This window comes from Panthera uncia, unplaced genomic scaffold, assembly GCF_023721935.1.
Source record: "Panthera uncia isolate 11264 unplaced genomic scaffold, Puncia_PCG_1.0 HiC_scaffold_166, whole genome shotgun sequence".
NCBI lineage: Eukaryota > Metazoa > Chordata > Mammalia > Carnivora > Felidae > Panthera > Panthera uncia.
In genome coordinates this window covers 64,226-82,000 of record NW_026058316.1, presented here as the reverse complement: position 1 = coordinate 82,000, position 17,775 = coordinate 64,226, and the positions used below count along the sequence as shown (strand labels likewise).

The window sequence follows — 17,775 nt, the reverse complement described above, 5'->3', positions numbered from 1 at the left end:
TCTTCTTGTTTTGTTGATTATTTTCTTCTCCGTGCCAACAGCTTTTTGTTTTGATGCAGTCCCAACAGTTTATTTTTCTTTTAATTCCCCTTGCCTCAGAAGACATACCTAGAAAAATGTCGCTATGGTTGATGTCAGAGAAATTACTGCCTATACTTTCTTCTAGGATTTTTATGGCTTCAGGTGTCACATTTAGGTCTTTAATCCATTTGAGTTTATTTTTTGTGTATGGTGTAAGAAAGTGGCCCAGTCTCATTCTCTTGCATGTAGCCGTCCAGTTTTCCCAACGCCATTTGTGTAAAGACTTTTTCCCATTGCATGTTCTTGCTCTCTGTGTCCAAGATTAATTTGACTATATAATCGTGTGTTTATTTCTGGGCTCTCTGTTCTGTTCCATTGATCTATGTGTCTGTTTGTGTGCCAGTACCATGTTGTTTTGATTACTACCGCTTTGTTGTGTATCTTGAAATCTGGGATTGTGGTATCTCCAGGTTTGTTCTTCCTTCTCAAGATTACTTTGACTATTCAGGGTCTTTTGCAGTTCCATGAACATTTTAGGATTATTTGTCCTAGCTCTGTGAAAAATGCTCTTGGTCTTTTGATAGGGATTGCATTAGATGTGTGGATTACTTTGGGTAATATGAACATTTTAGCTCAACATCACTGATCATCAGGGAAATGGAAACCAAAGCCACCATGAGATATCACTTCATACCCGTCAGAATGACTAAAATCAACAACACAAGAAACAGCAAGTGTTGGTGAGGATGTGCGAAAAAGGAACTTTTGTTCATTGTTAGTAGAAATGCAAACTTGTGTAGCCACTGTGGAAAACAATATGGGGCTTGCTCAAAAAATTAAAGATAGAATTATCATATGACCCAGTAATTTCACTACTGGCTATTTACACAAAGGAAATGAAAACATTCACTCAAAAAGATATATGCATCCTATGTTTACCGCAGCATTATTCACAATAGCCAAGATATGGAAACAACCCAAGTGTCCGTCGATAGATGAATGGATGAAGAAGATGCGGTACACACACACACACACACACACACACACAGGAATATTACTCAGCCAAAAAAAAATGAAATTTTGCCATTTGCAAAAACATGAAATGAGCTGAAGAGTATACTGCTAAGTGAAGAAGTCAGTCAGGGAAAGACAAATACCATATGATTTCACTCATATGTGGAATTTAAGAAACATAACACACAAATGGAGGGAAAAAAAGACAAACAGTAAAAAAAAAAAAAAAAAAAAAAACCCAGACTGTTAATGGGTCACCTGGGTGGCTCAGTTGGTTAAGCGTCCGACTTCAGCTCAAGTCATAATCTTGTGGTTCATGATTTCCAGCCCTGCGTTGGGCTCTGTGCTGACAGCTTGGAGTCTGGAGCCTGCTTCAGATTCTGTGTCTCCCCCCCTCTCTCTGCCCCTCCCCTGCTCACACACTCTCTCTCTCTCCCTCTCTCTGAAAAATAAATAAACATTAAAAAAAATTTAATTGAAAAAATTAAAAAAAAAACACTGTTAAATGTAGAGAACAAATGGTGGTTACCAGAGTGGAGGGCAGTGAGGACAGGTTAAATAGATGAAGGGAGTACACTTATTGTAATCAGCACTGAGTAATATACAAAATTGTTGATTCACTATATTTTATACCTGAAACGAATATAACGTTGTATGTTAATTTTACTTGTAATTTTAAAATATTACAAATATTAAGGGAGATTAAGTGCTCTTTCGTTATGGTTTTCTTCTTTTTCCAAGTGAAAATCATCTTCTTTATTTTTCTAAAGTACAAGATAATACGTGATCACAAGAGAAAAATCAGAAAATACAGCAAAGCAGAAAGAAGCTAAGGAAATCCATAATTCCATATAGTCAGGGAAAAGATAATTATCCTTTCTATGTAGGTCACTCAATATCCCTTTATTTCATTCATTCATTCATTTTACAAGCGTGTTTTGAGCTCCTGATATGTGCCAGCTTCTCTGTGTTACATATAAAGTCATCAAACAATGGCTCCTACCCCAAAAGAGACCAACCTAGTAGAGACAGAGAGTGAAATGAGCAATTATACTCAAAGATTTTCTGTACATACAAATATCCATATATACAGATATTCTTTACAAAAATGGGATCACATCATAAATGCTATTAACCTTATTTTTGGCCTCATATATCAGATAAAAGATTTTCATGTCAATAGAGTCCCTTCAGAACAACAAAAACAAACTCTAAGACTAAAGCTAACAAGAATTGAGCAAAACCTACCTGAAGAAAACCAAATAATTTTTAAGTATTTCTAAAAATCAAGATGTAAATCAGGTGCAATGACTCAACGTTGTCAGACTATGATTCTCTACATATTAACCTATATATGGGGCACCTGGGTGGTTCAGTCTGTTAAGCATCCGACTTCAGCTCAAGTCATGATCTCATGGCTCATGGGTTCAAGCCCTGCATCGGTCTCCGTGCTGACAGCTCAGAGCCTGGAGCTTGCTTCAGATTCTGTGTCTCCCTCTCTCTCTCTCTGCCCATCCCCTGATCATGCTGTCTCTCTCTGTCTCAAAAATAAATAAAAACATAAAAAAATTAACCTATATATTTGATGCAATCCCAAACAAAATCCACATAGATTTTCTTATGAATTTGTTAATATTCTCAAGTTCATCTGGAAGTGCAAATACCAAGAATAAAAAAATATGTCTGAAGAGCACTAGGAAATATTTTGCGCAAAAAACAAAATATGGCTTAAGACATTAGCAATCGAACAGCACAGTATTGTCAGAAGACTATGAGACCTCAGTGGAATAGGATGGAAATTCTAGAAACAACTCATAAATTTAGTTTTAATTTGATATTTCAAATTAAAGAAGTAATAATGGAGTATTTGATAAACACTGTTGGAATAATCACCTATTGTTTGGAAAAGGAACCTTATACTTCACTCAAAATAACCCGAAACTAATGTCAGATGATTTAAAGATGTAAAATAATAAAAAGTATTATAAAAATAATAGTAGTAAATACGATAGAATTTTTTTGTTTTTTTAATGTTTGTTTATTTTTGAGAGAGAGTGTGTGTGCACGTGCAGGGAAGGAGGAGAGAGATGGACAGAAAGGATTCCAAGCAGGTTCTGCACTAACAGTGCAGACTCCCAATGCGGGGCTTGATCTCAGGAACTACGAGATCATGACCTGAGCTGGAATCAAGAATCAGGCGCTTAACCAACTAAGCCGTCAATGCACCCCAAATATGATAGAGTTTTAAGGAACTTTTTGGATGGGAAAAGCATTTTTAGGGAAATCTAGTAGATATAAAGAAAAACAAATGAACAGATTTAACTGTGCTTTAAACTTCTCTCCAACAAAGGATACCATAAGGTATCTTTTTAAACTACAAAGTTTAAAAAGAAGTCACAAATTAAAATATTTGTAATATTTTTAGCGGATAAAAGGGTAACATGAAAAATATATAAAAATCTCTTACAGACAATCAGGAAGGAAAAAATATTTTTATAGAAGAAAAAAAGAACATAAGGGGCAATTCAGAGAAGAAATGTAAGCGGCCAATGCATACATGGAAACTATTAAGCCACCCAGTGCTCAGGGAAATTTAAATAGATATTATATTTCACTTATTAGAGTGATGAAAATTAAATGTTTTAACCTTTAGTATTGGAACTGTGAGGAAACATAGATGCTTACAAACTGCTGGTGGGAATGTGAATCAGCATAGCTTTGATGAGCATAATTCAAGAATATTATTTAAAATATTCAACTGTGCAAACCCTTAGACTCTACAATTCTTCTAGAGATAAGTCTTCTAGAAGTGCTTTCTAAAGATGAGCCAAGCTTTGTTTGGAATCATTCACTTTGCTAAATGTCCATCCATAGAAAACTGGTTAAATGAAGTACCTATAAACTGTATCAGTCAGCCATAGCTGCTTAACAAAGCACTTCCAGGTCGGTTGAGCGTCCGACTTTGACTCAGGTCATGATCTCACACTCATGGGTTCGAGCCCTGCATTGGGCTCTGTGCTGACAGCTCAGAGCCTGGAGCCTGCTTTGGATTCTGTGTCTCCCTGTCTCTCTGCCCCTCCCCCACTCACACTCTGTCCCTCTCTCTCAAAATAAATAAACATAATAATTTAAAAAAATTAAAAGCAAAAAAACAAAACACCTCCAAAATTCAGTTACTGGAAACTGCAATCACCTATTCTCTCTCCTGTATCTGCAGGCTGGCTGGCTGGAAATTGGCTGATCTGGGCTGGGCTTTGTTGGGGGCATTGCATTAAGCTCTGGGGCCAGGGAGACTGAGCTCTTCTCTGTGGGTTCGGCTCATGTCTACTCCACAAGGGGTTCTTTTGGTTCTTTGGAAAGATCAGCAAAATTGATAAACATCTAGCTAGACTGATCAAGAGAAAAAGAGAAATGGGCAAATTGTTTTGAAAATGACAACTTGCCAAAATTAACACAAGATATGGCAAAACCTGAATTGTTCTACATATCTATTAATGAAATGGAATTGGTAGTTTAAAACCTTCCAACAGAGAAAACTCCAGGCCTGGACGGTTCACCAGTGATTGCTACCATTGCAAGGAAGAAATAGCACCAATCTTACATAAACCCTTTTGCAAAATAGAAGAGGTCAACATTTCCCAACTAATCTTATGCAACCAGCAAAATCTAATAAAGATATTTAACATTTAAATATCAATCAGTGTAATTTTTCATATTAACAGAATAAAACAAATGATCATTTCAATAAACATAGACTGAGCATTTGCCTTTAGCATTCTTGCCCTTCCAGACCCTAGATACCTGGATGCTTGCAGGAGCCAGTTCTAACATTCTCCATCCACCTTGCTAGCAAGCAGGTGCCTCCCACTTGCTCCCCTGTAGAGCCACTCCACCCAACCCATCTGCCACTGGGACGGAACCCTCAAAAGTGCCTACTACCATGCCACACCTTGCAGCAGCCCCCATCCATTACCTCTCCAAACCAGTTCCTGCCCTGGGGAGAGGGGAAGATAACCCCCACAACAGTGCACCCATAGTTCCTACAACAATACCTCTTAGCTAGCTGTCCATGGAGCAAGCCCTGCCCTTTGGTGCCCTTGCAGCTGTGGCAGTGGCTATTGGCAGGAAGAATGCCAGCTCCACCCACTAGTAAGCCCATGGTGGCTACAGCTAGTTTTCTCAAAACTCTGAAAACTATAAGACTTTGATGAAAGAAATTGAAGGTGACATAAACAAATGGAAAGATATACCGTGCTCATGGATTGAAAGAATTAATATTGTTCAAATGTCCTTACTAATCAAAACAATCTACAGATTTAATGCAATCCATACCAAAATACCAACAGCATTTTTCACAGAACTAGAACAAATAATCTTAAAATGTGTATGAAACCACAAAAGACCCTGAATAGCCAAAACAATCTTGAGAAAGAACAAAGCTGGAAATCTCAGATTTCAAACTAGACTACAACACTGCAGTAATCAAAGCAGTATGATACTGGCACAAAAGTAGACATATATATCAATGGAACAGAATACAAGGCCCAGAAATAAACCCATGCTTAGATGGTCAATTAATCTGTGACAGAGCAGGCAAGAGTATGCAATGGGGAAAAGACAGTCTCTTCAACAAATGGTGTTAGGAAAACTGGACAGCTACATACAAGAGACTGAAACTGGACCACTTTCTTAGACCATCCACAAAAAATAAACTCGAGTGGACTAAAGACCTAAATTTGAGACCAGAAACCATAAAAACCCCAGACATGAGTACAGGTAGTACTTTCTCTAACAATGGCCCTACCAGTTTCTTTCTAGATGTTTCCTGAGGCAAAGGAAACAAAAGCAAAAGTAAACTATTGGAACTACACCAAAGTAAAAATTTTTACACAACAAAGGAAGCCATCAACAAAATGAAAAAAAAAAACCTACCAAATGGGAGAAGATATTTACAAATGATATATCCAAAATATAGGGGAAAAAACTCTCGCACAACTCAATATATTTTTTTAAAACCTCAAACAAACAATTCAATTAAAAAATGGGCAGAGGACCTGAATAGAAATTTCTCCAAAGAAGAGATAAAGCTGGCCATGGATATATGAAAAATGCTAACATCACTAATCATCAGAGAAATGCAGATCGGATCAAAGCTACCATGAGATACCACTTCACACCAGTGATATTGGCTAGACAAGAAATAAGACAAGAAATAATAAGTGTTGATGAGAATGTGGAGAAAAGGTAATCTTTGTGCTCTGTTGGTGGGAATGTAATTTTATGTGACCCCTGTAGAAAACAGTATGGAGAGGTTCCTCAAAAAATTAAAAATAGAAATACAATATGATCCAGTAATTCCACGTGGGTATTTACCCAAAGAAAAGGAAAACACTAATTCAGGGGCCCCTGGGTGGCTCAGTCGGTTGAGCATCCGACTTCAGCTCAGGTCATGATCTCACAGTTTGTGAGTTTGGGCCCCGCATCAAGCTCTGTGCTGACAGCTCAGAGCCTGGAGCCTGCTTCAGATTCTGTGTCTCCCTCTCTCTCTGCCCCATTCCCACTCATGCTCTGTTTCTCTCGTCTTAAAAATAAATAAAACATTAAAAAAACACTAATTAAAAAAGATAAGTGCACCCCTAGGTTTATTGCATCATTTTTTACAATAGCCAAGATGTGGAAGCAACCTAAGTGTCCATCAATAGATGAATGGATAAAAAGACGTGGTATATATATACCATGGAATATTACTCAGCTATAAAAAATGAGATATCGCCATTTGTGACAACATGGATGGAACTAGAGGGTATTGTGATAAGTGAAATAAAATGGCATCAATAAACATACTTAGCAGTAAATACAACAAAAGACATAAAAGTCTTCTACAATTAAGAGTAAAGAACATTGGATAAAGAAATTGTGGTTTATATACACAATGGAATACTACGTGGCAATGAGAAAAAATGAAATATGGCCTTTCGTAGCAACATGGATGGAACTGGAGAGTGTGATGCTAAGTGAAATAAGCCATACAGAGAAAGACAGATACCATATGGTTTCACTCTTATGTGGATCCTGAGAAACATAACAGAAACCCATGGGGGAGGGGAAGGAAAGAAGAAAAAAAAAAAAAAAAAAAGAGGTTAGAGTGGGAGAGAGCCAAAGCATAAGAGACTGTTAAAAACTGAGAACAAACTGAGGGTTGATGGGGGGTGGGAGGGAGGGCACGGTGGGAGGGAGGGCAGGGTGGGTGATGGGTATTGAGGAGGGCACCTTTTGGGATGAGCACTGGGTGTTGTATGGAAACCAATTTGACAGTAAATTTCATATATTAAAAAAGAAAAAAAAAGAAAAAAAAAAGAGTAAAGAACATTGATTACATGGAAAAACACACCATTTCTGAATTGGAAGTTTGAATACAGCTGAAATGTCAATTCCCCCCAAACTTATCTATAGATTAAAAGCAATCCCTGTAAGAATTCCAGCAAGATTTTTTATAGAAATTAACAAACTAATTGTAAAACACATATAGAAATATAAATGACCTGTAATAGCTAAAGCAATTCTTTAAGGTAAACAAAATTGGAGGATTTGCACAACCTGATTTCAAGTCATACTATAATCTGCATTAATCACACAAGGAGGTATTGGCAAAAGGACAAACAATGAAACAGAATACAGAGTCCAGAAATAGATCCACACATATTTTTTTAAGTCTACTTATTTATTTTGAGAGAGAGTGAGAGTGCACACATCTGTGAGGTGGGGGAGGGGAAATGAGCAAGAGGGAGAGAGAATCCCAAGCAGACTCCATGCTGTCAGCACAGGGACCAACTCGGTCAGACTAACCAATCATGAGATCATGACCTGAGCCGAAATCAAAAGTCGCACACTTAACTGATTGAGCCACCCAGGTGTCCCACACACATATATTTTCAATTGCTTTTGACAAAGATGGCAAGGCAATTTAGTAAAGAAAAAGTAAGTTTTCAACAAATGTAACTATTGGGCATCCATTGGAAAATAAGAACATTGGCCCTTAACTCACATCATACATAAAATTAATTTGATATGGGTCACAGACATAAATGTAAAATTATAAGTGATAAAAATTCTAGATGAAAACACAGGAGAAAATCTTTGTAATTTTAGGGCGGGCAAAGATTTCTTAAAATACAGAAAGCATGAATGATAAAGAAAAAATGATAATCTGCACTTTATCATAATTAAAAATTTTAGCTCTTAGGAAGTCACTCTAATATAATAAAAAGGTTGAGTCACAGACTAGAATGCGACTCGATACATATAACTCACAAAGCATTTAATCACAGAACACAGAACGAATCTTTACAATCAGATATAAAAAGATAAATAACCCAATCAAAAAGATGGACAAAATATTTGAATAGACAACTGATAAAAGAAAATATACAAATGACCAAGGATCAAATGAAATGGTGCTTAACATCATTGGTCATCAGGGAAATGCAAAAGAAACTACGTATTTAGAATGGCTAAAATAAGAAAAGACTGACAATACCAAGTGTTGACAAGGATATGGAACAAGTAGAACTTTCACATGCTGCTGGTGGGAATATAAACTGGCATATTATTTTTTTGTAAAGTTAAATACACACCTACCTTGCAACCTAGGCATTTCACTATGGTATTTAACTCAATATAAACTGAAACATATAACCTGTGGTAGACAAAATGACCTATTAAGATGTTCAGACCCTAATCCCTGGAATCTATGAATATGGCAAGAGGGGTTTTGCAAATGTAATTAAGGGAGATCATCCTGTATCATACGGGAAAATATGATCACATGAACTCTTAAAAGCAGAGAATTTTCTCCAGCTGGAGTCAGTAGAGATGCAGCAGGAGAGAAGTCAGAGAGATTCTGAGCATATGAAAAATTTGATGTGCCTTTGATGTTTTGAGACACAGGTGGCCATGAGGAAGAGCCAGGGGGCATTCTCTAAGCCCAAAGGCTGGCCTGTGCTGGGAGCTGGCAAAGAAAAGAGACCTCAGCCCTACAGCTGCAAGGAAACAGATGAACTTGGACTCTTCCCCACAGAGCTTCCAGATGAGACCCAACGATGTCCAACACCTTGACTTCAGCCTTGGAAACCCTAAGCAGAGGGTCCCAATGAGCAAGTCTGTACCCAGACCTCTGACATACAGAATGGTGAGATAGCAAATGGCTAATGTTCTGAGCCCTAAATTTGTGGTAATTTGTTTCAGGAGCAATAGAAAACTGATCCATGCCCACAAAGACTTGTACACAGATATTCACTGTTTATTTGCAACAGCCAAAACCTGGAAGCAACATACATGATATAACAGGGGAACAAAATGTGGTATATCTGTGCAATGGAAAACTACCTGGTCATGAACATGAACAAACCACATGGACAAATGTCAAAATAATTGTGCCGCATAAAAGATGCCAGACACATACTGCATAATTCCACTTACGTAAAATCTAGAAAAAGCAAGTTGATCCCTGATAACAGAAAATGGATCAGTGGTTGCTGGGATTGTGGCCGAGAGAGGGAAGGGTGGAGAGAAAGGGGCGCTAGGAAACCTTTGGAGGTGATGGAAATATTCTGTCTCAACTGTGGGGCCACTTTCAGAGGTGCATACATCTGCCAACCTCATCAAATTGTATGCTTTAAGTGGATGCTTAAAGTATTTTTTTGTGGGTATGGAAATTATACCTGAATTAAATGGATTAAAAATAGAATTCAGGGGCTCCTGGGTGGCTCAGTCAGTGAAGCATCCAACTTTGGTTCAGATCATGATTTCTCAGTTCATGAGTTCAAGCCCCACGTCGGGCTCTGTGCTGACAGCTCAGAGCCTGGAGCCTGCTTCAGATTCTATATCTTCCTCTCTCTCTGCCCTTCCTCTGTTCATGCTCTGTCTCTCTCTCTCAAAAGTAATTAAACTTTTAAAAAATTAAAAAAAAAACAGAAATCAAAGGCATTAAGGGGTGCCTTTCAAGAGGGTTTAAAAGAAAGGCATAACAATTTTGACAAAACAACTTTCTCTTCATTTGATTAGAATGACATTGAATCTGACGAGTAATACAAAGGGAATGACCATAATTTCAATAGCGAGCTTTTCTGTCTAGGAACATAGTAGGTCTTTTTCGTGCTCCGGGACAGTTTAAGCAGCATGATTATTGTCTGCTCCTTAACGATTTAACTGAGTTCACCCATAAAATAATCTGGGCTAGGTGCCAGGGGAACGGGGTGGATTGTGGCCAGGAAGGACAGGTGTGCTTTCACTGTTTTTTTTTTTTCTTTTTTAAAGATTTTATTAAAAGTATTTACAAAGCTATATCCAGACTCCAGATCCGGCTGCCAACAAGACCCTGTTACACTATGGGCACTGGCCGTGTCATGGCAGGTGACTCTGGTTTCCCACCCTTCTGTTCCAAGAGGGGAACGGTAGGTAGTGTCTCATCTTTGGGTTCCACAATGCTCACGTGATCAGGCAGGGGCTTCTTAGGGCCAGTCTTACCACTTGGGTCCCAGGGAAACACAGTCTTCACTTTGACGCCCAGCATACCCTGACTCAGCAGCACATGCGGTGTTAAAGTACTAGTTAACAGGGCTCCCCCTGCGAATCATCGGGCTATCCACAAAATTCATGGATTTAGTCCTCTGTCCTTGGAGTTTCCCACACCCCTCGACCTCACAGCCTTTGGCCCCACTCTCCGTGATGAGTGGACGCCACAGCACGCTCTCTGCACCTCAAGGCCTCCTAGGAGTTTGTAGGTGGAGACTCTGCCTGGGTGATAGCACACAGACCTCTTGTGGCCACCTTTTCAGCATAAAGCTCTGCACTGACCTCAGAGAAACCAAACCTCTTCTGAACCACAACACTCAATTCCTGGATCCACTGGCCCAAGAACATTCTGCATCCTGGTGACCAAGATAATGATTTCTGTCCTGGTTGGTGTAACTCAGACCTCAACTATAGAATGGCTATCTTCAGTCAGCTCCCGAGTGAGAAACCCATTCAGTTCAACTTTGAAGATGCCATCGGCTGCAAACTTCCTCTTCTTGGAAATTTGTCCCGCCATCTTGCTGCCGTGTGCCACCTAAAGCAAAGGCATGCGTTTACTGTTAATAACAAGGGTGGAGTTTGGATTCAAAGACCAGTGGTTCCCAGTCACTGGTTGATCATGGCCTTCTGAACAGTCTCCGGGTTAGTGATCTCCATTCAGTTTTAGATGCATGTTTTCAGTCAGATATTTACAAGCGCAGACAGAGCTTTTAGTGAACACTGTAGATGGCCACCCCATATCTCCTCAGCCCGTGGCTGAGTTTGGCAACAGTTAGAGTGGTTCCTTCCCACACAGATGACAGCTTCCACCACCAATGGTTGTCAGACTAAAGGCTTTTCCAGCACCACCCAAGCTTTCAGGGAGCCTGAAAGTGGCAAAAAGTTAACATCCCAAGAGCAACTCTCAACCAAAGAAGGAAAGTGTCCCAAAGGACAATTTCCCAACTTCCCCATCTCTCTATGGGATGCTTGGAATGCATTCCTCATGAAGCCTCACACAGCCTCTGTGGGAGTGAGCCAACCCATTACTACTGCATCCTTCTCTGTCTCCCTACCCCATGGCCTCCCTCCCACTTCCTGAAACCACCTCCTAGATGAACAACCAACCTGTACCCAGGTCCTTGTCTCTGGGTCTGCTGTATCTTATGGTACTATTTCATTCATTTGTAACAAGACACACACAAAATACACATTTTACAAAGACAAGATAAACATTTAAAATAATATATTTATTAACACAATCGTTTTGCTCTCACCCAAATATTAATTATGATATTCTTAGTGAGTGCCAGTGTGATTAATTGTTCTTCATTATTTTCGAAAATCTTGATGAACACTTTGTGAGGCAGCAATTCGGAAGCCTGGTTCCTGATACTTGGCTTCATGGTTTTGATAACTAAAAAGGCACTTCAGAAAGCTATGTGAATCCAAATGGGGAACAGGCATCAATAAATCATGTGCTCACTTTCCAGTCTGTCTACCAACTATAGTTTCTGTTAAAATCCAGCCAGGGAATGCTGGTCTTCCCTGATGTGGGTCAGTGTTCTTGCTCACTGATTGGGAAAAACTGCAATGTCATGTTTTCAACTAATTGTATCAAAGCCCATAGAAATCATGCATTTTGGAAGGTTTAGGTCTGGTTAGACAAGTATACGTATTTGCCAAAACTCATCAAATTGTACCTCTGAAATGAGTGCCTTTGAAGGTGATTTGCTACTGCTTTTCGGGTAGTTGAAAAGTTCAGGTAATTTGTTGGTGCTTTGATGGCTAATAGGTTGCTTTGGGATGTTCCCAGAAAAATTTTCTAGGAAATTCAGGCAGTCCCCTAGATGGTTCTCTGCTGCCTTGAGTGAAGCAGAGTTCTTCTGCCTTGGGGCCTGGGAGGCCTTGCAAAGCAGAGATAAGGCTGGGCCGTTGGGGAACTTAGGGCAGAAATAAATCATCTGTCAGGTATGTCTCCCACAACAGATGCTTCCTTTTGGTGGTGTCAGCCTGACCTGACCCTGGGCTCTGCCTCCCCTTCATATGTCTGCCAAGGCCCCCAGGTAGGAAAGGCCACTTGCCTGGCTATATGGAGAACAGATGGAGGCCTGCCAACAGGAGCAGGGGACCTTGAAGCACACAGGTTCTCCAACCCCCAAAAATGGGACTCTGAATGTGGTTCCTGCTCTCCTCCTCCTTGCCCACCTCCTCCTCCCCAGCTTCCTGCAGGGAGAAGGTTCACTTTTCTCTGCTACCCCAGCTTCAGAGAAGCACTGCTTGAATTGAAATGGCACCCTCGACTCATCAATGCAGATTCCCTTCCTCCTGACAAAAATGAGAGCGTCACCCCAGGCCTGATTCCTTGCAGAAGTAAGACAGACTGTGGTCTACTCATCAGCTTTGGACCCTATGAGGCTGAAATAGCTGGTCTGCATTGTCTAAACCTCATGAATTAGCCATTGTTTTGTCCATTTCACAGGCAAGGACATGGAGGCTAAGTTGCTTACCTGAAATACACAGCAGCTGTGCCTCCTACAGGAGCCCAGTCTTGAGAGGGAGGAGACCAGCGTGATGATGGGGTGGATTAAAAATTGCCTGAAAAGGCACATGGGGCTTCTAGCAATTGGGAAGATACACATTAAATCAACCATGAGCTACTATTTCATACCCATGAGATAAGAAAAAACATTTAAGCCTAATGATACCATGGGTCAGAGAAGGTCTGGGGAAACCCTTACACATTATGGTGGGAATGTAAATTTGGCAACAAAGAAAAAAGGCAAAGGTGCTATGGCACTTCTGGACGATTCCTAGATTTGCTTACACATGTGGCCAAGGAAACATGAAGAAGGACACTCACTACCTGGAAATGACACGGTGCCTGGCATCAGGCGTCTATGTGTGAGACAGAAATGGCAAAAAGAAAAATGTTAACTGGTGTTTATGATTTTTATGAATTTATGATTATTATCTGATTTTTAAAAATTATTCAAAAATACATGAACAAAAAGGCAGCTTAGCCTGGTGTGAAGTTGTACCAACGGCCCACAAATGTAGGCCACATGCTGACCCCAAACTAAATCTCAATTAGAGCCTGGTTTGGGAAACACGAGACTGGGGTCTCAGAGCCTCTGGAAAGTTCTCAGAGTCTGGAGTTGTCCACCAACCAACAGTCCTGATGTCACCAGAAGGCTGATAGAAATAGGCCAGCTCCTTGCCCGCCCTTGGGGGCTCATGGTCTGGTAGGAGACCTGGGTTGCAGGCCTACACTCAGGTCAAGGGCATCGCCCTGTCCATAGAGATTAGAAGTGCATGAAGTGAGGGGCACTTGGGTGGCTCAGTCGGTTGAGTGTCCAACTTCGGCTGAGGTCATGCTCTCATGGTTCATGGCTTCGAGTCCCGAGTTGGTCTCTGCGCTGACAGCTCAGAGCCCAGAGTGTGCTTCAGATTCTGTGCCCCCTTTTCTCTCTGCCCTTCCCTCGCTCGCATTCTGTCTCTCTCTCAAAAATAAAGAAACATTCTTAAAAACTTAAAAAGAAAGAAGTGCATGATGTGAACACAACTCCATGTCTTGTGAGGAGTCCCATGGCCCTGCTGCAAATTCCCCTGCTCATCTCTGGTGAGGTGGTTGGCTTCTGCTAAGCTCTTTATTTTTAACTCTGCATCTGTAGTCTGACCCTCAGTCTCCGCTGCTGCCTACACCCAAACGTGGATGTCGCGTCTGCCCCAAGATTTCCCCTTCCCACTCCAAGGCATGGAAAGCCAAGGTCATGAGAGATCCATAAAAACAAGTTAGATCCAAGGGCAGGCTTCATGGAGGAGGTGTCCTTCTGGGCCTCGCGGAAGGAGAAGACAGAGGGATGGAGGGTTCCAGAGGCTGGGGAAGGTGCTCGGGCACTCATAAACTCAGAGGTGCAACCACAGCAGGAGTATGCGTGGGGCATCCGCGGAGAGCCATGGGTACCAGGCAAGAAGGGGATTCTTGCCAGAAGGAGCTTGTATCTTCAGTACTAGTCTGGCATGTAAACTTGCTAGAATATATCAACCTGTGCACACCTGCAACTGTTCATTGAGCCACATGTCAGGCCCTGGATGCCACAATGATGCTCAATGTGTCCACACCATGACCCCCTCTCTCGCAGGGTGACCACATTTACTCCGCTTGTCCTCCCTCACAGATCACAAAGGGGCACCTGGGGGTGACCTGTCAGTCAAGAACCAGAGCCTGATTTCTGTCCACCTTCCAGTCCCACAAGCTGCAGAAGCTCCAAGGCCGTGTCCTGCTGCTGACACCGCACACTACCTCATCTGAGCGTCTAGATTGTACCTCTTCTGTTTCTCTCCTGTCCATTAACCGTGACTCTTTGGGTTGCAAGTGCCAGGAAACACAACTCCAACTGGCTAAGGGAAAAAAAAAAAGGAAAAGAGGGGAGACTTATTGGCGCAGGTAACTAGCCTTTCGGGCACAGCGGAATTGGGGAGCTCAAGCAATGTCATTGGGACTTGTTCTCTCCTCTGCGTTAGTCTCTGTGCGTGCTGCGGCCCCAGCCTCTGCTCCCAGGATGCCCCAGCAGAAAAGGGGTTCTCTTTCCTTATAGTTCCAGCAAAACCCCCAAGATTACATCCAGATCACATTCCCACCCGGAAGCCTATCACAGGGACAAAGGGGTGGAGCACTACTGGCAGGTCTGGGTCATCTGCCCACTGTGACTCCAGGGAGTGGAGCAGCCCCCAAACCTTAGAGGCTCAAAGTGGGGGCAGAGGGGCTCTTTGAAGGAAAACGGAGATGCTGTTATCTGCAGCAGGAACATGCGTGACGTACAGGAAAAAGCAGTAAAACTTCTGCTTCTTTTCTGTGCTCCCTGAGTTTAGGGATGGTCCAGCACAGGGTCTAGGACATGCTCCTCCTTGGTTTATACGATAGATAGACGGGGAGATGCATGGGTCGGGGGGACAGCGGCTACTATCGCTCTAATGCGTCACTTGGGATGTTTGGCCAGAGCAGGGACCTGTGCCACAGGACCACTGTCTGCCCAGAACTGAGACTCCAGCATGAGAGGCAGGAGGGCAGCGTTCCGGAAAGAGGGACAGGAGAGGGGAAAGCAGGGGTCTGGATGGGACACTAGGATCGGACGAGGGCCAGTAAAGAGAATTGTGAAGCTTGACAGCTTCCTTGACTAGTGAAGCCCTGGGAGCTAGCCCTGGGTGAAATTGCCATGCAGGCCTGTGTGGGTGCTGGTCTGGGACCATGCAGCCATGCTTGGAAGGGAACAGGGCGGGGGGAGGTCTCTGCAGAGGGGATTCCCATATCTGGTGCTGCCTACCTGCTTTGGTCCAGCTCCCGGGCTTGGAATCTTCCACCAAGACTCCTCATAGGCCACGGCTGGAACTCCCCTGGGCCTCTTAGCATCCTTTCCTGACACCTCACCAATGGGAGGAGGAGAAGGTCCACCAGACAGCAGCTTCCCCGCCTTGTCCTGCCTGGCTTCACCCTGGGCATGGGGATGGGGGTGGGGAGGAAACACCATGGACTCAGAGCACTCTATCCAGCCCTCCATCAGCTTTCCCAAGGCCCCGAGACTCCAGACCTACCCTTCCACCAGGCCTTGAAAAAGTCAGAAAACAAAAGACTGAAAAAAGTCTCTGGATGCAGGAGTGAAATACTGGGTCATGAATATGGTAAGTCATCTTATTAGAATTTGCTGATTGATTGATTATAGACTCGCTAATCCCCTGGATTCAAATGTACCTGGAGAATAGGTGAAAACTTGTGAATTCTCCACAAATATCGTAGGACACTGCCAAACCTGTTTTCTTTAAAGGGACTTATCCGATAATTTTTGGCTTTAAATTCTACATGAATATTTCATAAATATCCCATACATTTAATATTTTAACAATTTTACATCATATCTACAGTACTTTAGTACCTGACTTGTATATTTATGTGACTATTGTTAGAAGTGACTAATTGGGTTTGATTAGCTCCATCATTAATATTCTGTCCATAATTTAACATGCTTCAATAAAATACCCTAAAGCAGTGTAATGATTAGATTTCAGGAATATGTGTTTTGCAATTAAGTTCCTCTTGATTTTGATATGCAGATGAAGAAATGGTGGTCTCATTTAAAAAAAAAAACTGCCCTTATTAACTCAGCAGTATACTCTGAAGATTAGGTAAGAAATCCAAGATTTTCTCTTTGTATATGCTAGTTAAAATGTATTTCAATCAAGCCTATGTGGGCAAATCAGATTTGATTAGTTTAAGTTCACAGTCATTCTATCTAAATGAATAATGTGTCACCTAACATTGCAAAAATTTGATTAATAGTTTATCAGTTAATTAAAAACGGGGTTTAATTTTTCTTTTTTAGGAAAATGCAAGGTAGATATTCCTTGTGTTCATCATAAATGCAAATTATTTCAGCTTGAATCTATTGTTCCTTTTTTGCTTCTTAGCCAACTGGCGAGAAAAATAAAGCTCTTGGAAATATCTCTGGGAGGGAGGAGCAGCGAAACTTTCTTTGCTCCCACGGGTGGCTGTCGCCTGTGTCCGGGCTGGGAAGTTTGTTCCGGAAGGAGTGGCTTCCCTGGCTTCTCCAGGCATTTCAGCCCCGTCTCTCCCAAGCCCCATCCCCCTGCAGCCTTTGGCCACAAGACTTTTCCAAATGACAACTTTTTTCACCTTGTTCAGTTTGTCTGTGGGTCCAAGCCAGGAAGCCAAAGGAGTCACTTTCCCCAGGAACCTGAGATCCAACACTAGAGCAAAGGGAACCACCAGGTCACTACTGTCCTCCTAGGGACGGGCTCTCCACAAGCAGTCAGAGCCTCAGGGTGCCTCCCTCGCCCTGGGTGGCTCCTTCACTGAAAGGCTGCTGGGTAGACTGTGCCAAGGGTGGTTCTTCCAGGCACTGTCCGTGGGAGGCTGGCACTGTGAGGCAGGGAAGCGGAAGGAAGGAGGCCAGTCCAGAGTGGAGGAACCCACACAGTCCTACCGCGGGGACCTGGGACACAGCCCATCCGGAGGACAAGGGAACTGGGCTATTTATCCACAGCTTCTTTTGTCACCCACTGGAGGCTATTCCCTGAGTTGCAACAGCTGGCACTTCCCACCTGTTCTGCACACAGGCACAGCAGGCCCCCTTGGCCAGGCCATCTCGGGTCCCCAAGCAGAGCGCCAGA

The 17,775-nt window shown here is 42.1% G+C and overlaps 1 pseudogene; it reads right to left on the bottom strand.

The window, feature by feature from the left end:
• Positions 1-10,414: 10,414 nt before the first annotated feature.
• On the bottom strand, positions 10,415-11,125 carry LOC125917288 (40S ribosomal protein S3-like; annotated as a pseudogene).
• Positions 11,126-17,775: the final 6,650 nt, after the last annotated feature.